Genomic DNA, 6974 nt, shown 5'->3' on the forward strand with positions numbered 1-6974 from the left:
GACAGGGTTTCTCTGTATAGCCCTGGCTGTCCTGGAACTCACTTTGTAGACCAGGCTGGCCTCAAACTCAGAAATCTGCCTGCCTCTGCCTCCGTAATGCTGGGATTAAAGGTGTGTGCCACCATGCCTGGCCAGTCAGTATCTCCCCAGCTCTGGAGAAATAGTTTCTTGGGGCAATCCCACTTCTTGTTGTCTGGATACCAGCAGTCCAGTTCAACAGCAAAATCAAACATGAACCAGTAGTGGGTGGCAGGATTCAACAAAAACAAGGCTTTGCCAAATCAGTGCAAGTCAGCAAAGCAGCCAGAATCAGCTGGAATGCCACCGAAGTTCTTTGGTGAAAGTCTCTGTACAAGTGAATACAAAGGAAGTCCAGTGAAGCCCAGTGAAGCCCCCTTGAGTGTCTATTTTCAGAAAAACATCGCATGCCATCCTACAAGGCAGTTTCTCAAGCTGTTAAAGAAACCAGGGATTTTCACTTCGGTTGTGACCCACATTGTGTGGTTGCTGGGAATTGAAGCTGAGTCCTCTGGAAGGGCAGCCTAAACCATTGGGCCATCTCTCCAACCCACCTAGACATATTTTTCTTTGTACTTTCACTGCCTAATAACTCAGCCTTAAATGATATATCTTAATCTCTGTTTTTTAATTTTATGTACATGTAAGCATTATAAATTTGTTTAGCCTGTCTTGAAAGTCTTGCTGAACCTGAGCTGATCAGGCCCTCGTTTATTGACTTCCACCACTGATTACCATATTCCATGAATGTACCGTAACATCCTATACTACTAATGAACACATAAACTATTTCTTGATTTAGACTATTATCAACAATTCTGTTATAAAGGATTATTTGTGTTCATAAATTTAATCATAACCTAGAATGGGGATTCTGAAACTTTTTCTACTTTTCTCTACTCTACTTTAATGCAACTTTGAGTTTATAAGGTATGTAGAATAGGTACACAAGTCATTTCCCGATAGTACGTCATAAAGAAATTTCATCTCAAAATACATGCTAAGCAATTATTAAAAGACAAAATTTACAGACTAAATGTGATAAATAGGTTGTGTTAAATCTTGGCTAAGCATTTTATACTATAGAACATGGGCTAGCCTCAACATTTTTCAGAGTTGATTAGAATTTTTATAATTATAATCAGTGCTATGACAAATACTTATTACAAAGTGACGGAAGTATATTTAGGCATTTCCCAATATTGTTTGAAATTTTGTCCTAATTCCAAGACAAATTTATTTAATAGTTTTTATGAGGCTTAAGCCATCAGCTCAAGCAATAGTTTTGAAAATCAAGCATTAAAACAGAATGCAATGTAAAAGCAACATCAATTTGATACAGGCTGAGCAATGACAGTATGGAAATATTATAAAAGCCACTGCTTTGTGTAGTTAAAATATAGCTTACTTTCTGGTTTTTGGTTTTGTGTGAATGGAATAAAAATAAGTTTGTTTCCAAAAGACCAGAAAATGTTATGTGTAGAGTAAGAGTCCAGCTCCTAACACAGTGGCCTGCCCTCAGCAACACTTGGTAGTTTCAGATATGTCACTCTTCGTCCATGGAATGAGCATATTACACCAACTAAAGAAATGTCCTGTCTTGCATGTCTTTATGAAAAATCAATCAACTGCACACGAAGGTTTTGTTACTATTCAGTGTTTTCCCATTTGTATAGTATGTTGATATTTTTCTTAATGATTTATATTAGTGCATTTCACACTGAGGAAGGAAATCAATATTATGTTGCTTATATGTTATCAGTGGTGTCTCCACTTAATGGCTCATCTCTTCACTCTCCTAATAATACCTTGATGGGGGAAAAAAGTGTGTGTGTGTGTGTGTGTGTGTGTGTGTGTGTGTGTACTGTTTTTCAAGACAGGATTTCTCTGTGTAGCCCTAACTGTCCTAGAACTTGCTCTGTAGACCAGGCTGGCCTTAATCTGCCTGCCTCTGCCTCCTGAGTGCTTGGATTAAAATGTGTGCTACTGAAGATGGCCTAGTCGGCCATCACTGGGAAGAGAGGCCCCTTGGTATTGCAAACTGTATATGTCCCAGTACAGGGGAATGCCAGGGCCAAGAAGGAGTGGATGGGTAGGGGAGCAGGGCAGGGGGAGGGTATAGGGAACTTTTAGGATAGCATTTGAAATGTAAATAAAGAAAATATCTTATAAAAAAAAGTATGAAATATATTAAAAAAAAAAAAAAAAGGATGTGTGCTACCACTGCCCAACTGGGAGAAAGTTCTTAATAAAGTCAATGTATCAGTCTTTTCCTTAATGATTAGTAATATCTGTTTCCTATTTCAGAAATCTCTTCTTGCCCTTCATGTTAAGAGTTGTTTTTGTTATCATTATCATCATTATCATTATATTTTGTTCTGGATTAGATTAAGATTAGAGAAAAAGGTGACAACTGTAGTTCTACACTCCTCTCCATGGGGGAATGAACACTTGTAAGAGGTAATGTGCTCCACTCTGCAGTACTATCTTGGTGTATAACTTTAACCCTATGACAAGAAGGTGAATCACAGTAAGAGTGTTTGGTAGAAGAATCTGCTTACCTCACCTCATGGTAGCAAGCAAACAAGAGAGGGAGAGAAGAAGACAGTGTTGGGCTCCCAGGGTTTTCATGTGCACAGTCCCCAAGAGAGCCAACTTCCTTCCACTAGCACTCCAGAAGGCTCCACTGTCGCCCAACAGCAACTCAGTCTAGCAAGCAAGCCTTTCAGGGATGCTAATGAACATAGATATCCTTTGCTTATACATCAAAAAGTGCTATGTGTAAAATACTTCTGACTTTGGTTTTCTGTTGATCTATTACCCTTTTTATATATTGCATAAGTTGGTACGCTATTTGGCTTCAAATGTAGAGAACTCTCACAATGGTATGGACTTGCAGGTATTCTTCTGTTAAGGTTTCTCTCTGGCTTTTAGTATCAAGGGTAATCTAGCCAGCCCCATAAAATGAGTCAAAGAATACAATTGCTTTCCAAGGTCAATTGCCATTATTTTTGCCTTTCATCTTATCTTTGGAATCAGGTTTTCAAGAACTCTACCATCCCCCCGCCCCGCCCCCCCAAAATCAAATTGGGCTTCATTCAACTCTCTTTTTGTATATGCATTTCCTCTCATGTAAGCCTTTTTGGAATGTTGTATTTGTCTACATTGTTCCCATACAAGTCTCTTGTTTTCCAAACTTGTTCTCATTTTTCACATATTCCAACACCTTATAATAGGATTCTAAAAGTATTCTCGCCTCTGGTTGCTTAATAATCAAGCACTTCTATCAAGGAAATCTGCAAAAGAAATTGAAGCTATAGACCGTTTAAAGGGGAAGATTCTTCCAGACAATCTAAGTGGAGCCAATAGAACTACCCCCCTGGCGATAAGAGGAGTCTAGCTAGAGTCAGAAAAATGTCAGGAGAGGAAAAAAAATGAGCAAAGGATGAGCTAGGGATTACGTCAGAATTATGTCACACCTAAGGAGGATGTGGTGCATCAGCAATGACTTTGGAACCAGAGGGAAAAGGCAAGAACCAAGGAGTACAGTTAGCCTTCAGAAGCTCACCTGGCTAACAGCTGGCAAGTGAGGACACAGCCCTGCCAATGTGGAATTAAACTCAACAAACTCCCTGAGTAAACCTGGAGACACATTCTTCCCAGTCAACAGAAAGGAGCGCACCCTACCGATACTCAAATGTCTGTAACCTAAAACATAGAACCAGCTAAGACACATTCTGTCTGGATTCCTGGCCTACAGAACAATGTACTAATAATAAATGTCACTTCAAGGTAATAAACTTATGGTTGGGGCTAGCTAGATGGCTCAGTGGGTAAAGTCACCTAATACTAAGCCTGGCTACCTGAGTGTGATCTAGTAACCAACACGGTGGAGGGAAAGAACCAACTATATGTGTGCCATGACATAAAAGTGCACACACACACACACACACACACACACACAGTATTTTTTTAACTTTAAAACATGGCAATGTGTTAATTGCAGAAAAAAGAAAAATCTTAAAGCAAAAATATCTTCGATAGTTCATCAGGTAGGCTTTTACATAGAATGATATCTGCAAGGAGACTGTGTTCACATTGTTTGCTCGCTGCCAATTTGGATGCATCCATCACACTCTACTGAAGTAACTACAGTGATTCTGAGTGTTCCATGCACCTTTGGAAAGAATATGCTAACACTGAGTGGAATCTATAAATGTCTAAGTGGAGTATGGAGATGTGATCAGGGCAGGATTCAATACAGGAAGAGAGATGGAGACTGCGACAGAAGTATGTTAGGAACTTAAAGCTGAGGTTCTCCCTAAGAGCAGCCCAGAGAAGCCATCCCACTGTTGCCAGGGAAAGCAACAAGACAGGAACAAGTCCTTGTTAGAATAGTCAATATCCTCACCTGTCACTCAAAAGACAGGAACATAAGTATGCTGAACTGGTATAGGGGAAAGCCAAAGTCCAGCAAGCAACCAGTAAACAAGATAAACAAGTATGGGCCAGTCTACCACACCCTCATGGCCTCAGCCATAGAAAGTCCAAGGTTCAAAGTATGATTCCCAGCAGACAGTCATATTAGAGACAAAGTTGTAACTGGTAGGCAAGAGTCTGGGGAATTCCTGCAAAAAATGGAGGTCCTGGTAGTAAGCAGGAAAAACAGTCTGCCATGAGGAACTGAGGGTAACAGCCCTCTTCCTTCTGGCAGAGCCTTCTACAAACAAGATAGGAAAATCACATTGGCCCCAGTTACAAGAAACATTGATACCAATATCTCCTCAAATTCATTTTCTAAATTTACCTTTATTCTAGCAACAGGTTTCTTTACAAACTAGCATTTTCTTACATGTTTTATTTGATTCTCCTCCCCTGCATACACACACCTCACTTCCATCCGCACCTTACTACCCATTCCACCACCATCTCTGCTATAACCTCTTCCACTTTAATATTGCATGTTTCTGTTGTTCCAAACCTACTGCCTTAAAGCCTCTTTCCCCATTCCACTTTCTAGCTTCCAGCCCACTATCCCCACTAATCCCATACCTAGATATACATACTAACATATTTTGACTTGTTTTGTTTTAGTTTGTAACTCATCCGAAAAGTTTTTCATGCTATCTTTCCCTGTTTATACACTAGTTCCACTTGTAGCTCTCGTGCTTCCAATCACCCACTTCCTGTACTGTTTTATGGACCTTTCCCTATGCCTAAACTGTTTTCGTGCATAGTTCTCTTGCTCTAAACACCCATTTTCTGTGCCATTCATTTCTTGCTCCCTCGTTTCCCATCCTCCCACCCCCTCTTCTTTTTACTTCTTACCTATCAATTCAAAACACTCAACTACGTTTCACTCAATCAGTTCCCCAGGGCTGCTGTCTCTGAAACTTCTCCGGATCCAAGTAAAGTAAATGTCTACTTTTGCAGGTCAGCATCATTACTGCTACCAAATCATCATATGTGTTACTGTGCTAAGCTTCCTTCCTAAAACAGTGAGGGTCTTAAATTCAGTTGACAACTCACCAGGAAGAATTAAATAATACGAAACCAATGGAGAGTGAACAGAAGGGAAAGTGAAACCTGAAGGACACATGCATCCCACACAGTGGCAAAAGACAACAAAGAAACACCATCAGAAAACAAGCGGCCTGCACACCTCTACAACACTTCAGCACTGGGGACTAAAGTTAATGAGCTGAAATTCCAGAAGAAAAAAAAATTCAAATCCTACTTTTTAAAAGGATCATTGACCACATAGAGAACTCAACAAGCAAATGAGTAAGTAAATCAATTGTGAACCTAGATAAGAAAGTTAAGCAAGGGGCTGGAGAGATGGCTCAGCAGTTAAGAATATGAACTTCGAGCACCCGTTTCGAGCTCCAGACATCCTGCCACCCTCCCGGCCAGAGGACAGGTGTCCACCCTGCCTGGGAGCCCTTTGCCTCAGGATCAGCGGGAGCCATCTTGGTTCTGTGACTCCGCCGAACGTAGTCTGCACAGGTGAGAGTGTGCACTACAGAAGCTGACAGCTTCTGTGACAGGCCAAAGCAACAGAGCTTCCGGGAAAGGTCCTGTTTTGAGCCTTCATCTTTGGCCAGGAGGAGGTCCAAACGCAAGATATCTGTGCACCTTCCCTGTAAGAGAAGAGCTTGCCTGCAGAGAGTCCTCTGACCACTGAAACTCAGAGAAGAGAGCTAGTCTCCCAGGTCTGCTGATAGACAGTAACAGAATCACCAGAGGAAAAATCTCTAAACAGAGACAACTATAACAACTAACTCCAGAGATTACCAGATGGCGAAAGGTAAACGTAAGAATCTTACTAACAGAAATCAAGAACACTCACCATCATCAGAACCCAGCACTCCCACTTTGCCCAGTCCAGGGCACCCCAACACACCCGAAAAGCTAGACCGAGATTTAAAAGCATATCTCACAATGATGGTAGAGAACATCAAGAAGGACTTTAATAACTCACTTAAAGAAATACAGGAGAGCACTGCTAAACAGGTAGAAGACATTAAAGAGGAAGCACAAAAATCCCTTGAAGAATTGCAGGAAAACACAACCAAACAGGTGATGAAATTGAATAAAACCATCCAAGACCTAAAAAGGGAAGTAGACACAATAAAGAAAACCCAAAGTGAGGCAACGCTGGAGATAGAAAACCTAGGAAAGAAATCTGGAACCATAGATGCAAGCAAGCATCAGCAACAGAATACAAGAGATGGAAGAGAGAATCTCAGGTGTAGAAGATTCTATAGAGAACATCGGCACAACAATCAAAGAAAATACAAAATTCAAAAAGATCCTAACTCAAAACATCCAGGAAATCTAGGACACAATGAGAAGACCAAATCTACAGATAATAGGAGTAGATGAGAATGAAGATTTTCAAGTCAAAGGACCTGCAAATATCTTCAACAAAATTATAGAAGAAAACTTCCCAAACC

The sequence above is a fragment of the Mus caroli genome, chromosome 2 (genome assembly GCF_900094665.2).
Source record: "Mus caroli chromosome 2, CAROLI_EIJ_v1.1, whole genome shotgun sequence".
In the NCBI taxonomy this organism is placed as follows: Eukaryota; Metazoa; Chordata; class Mammalia; order Rodentia; family Muridae; genus Mus; species Mus caroli.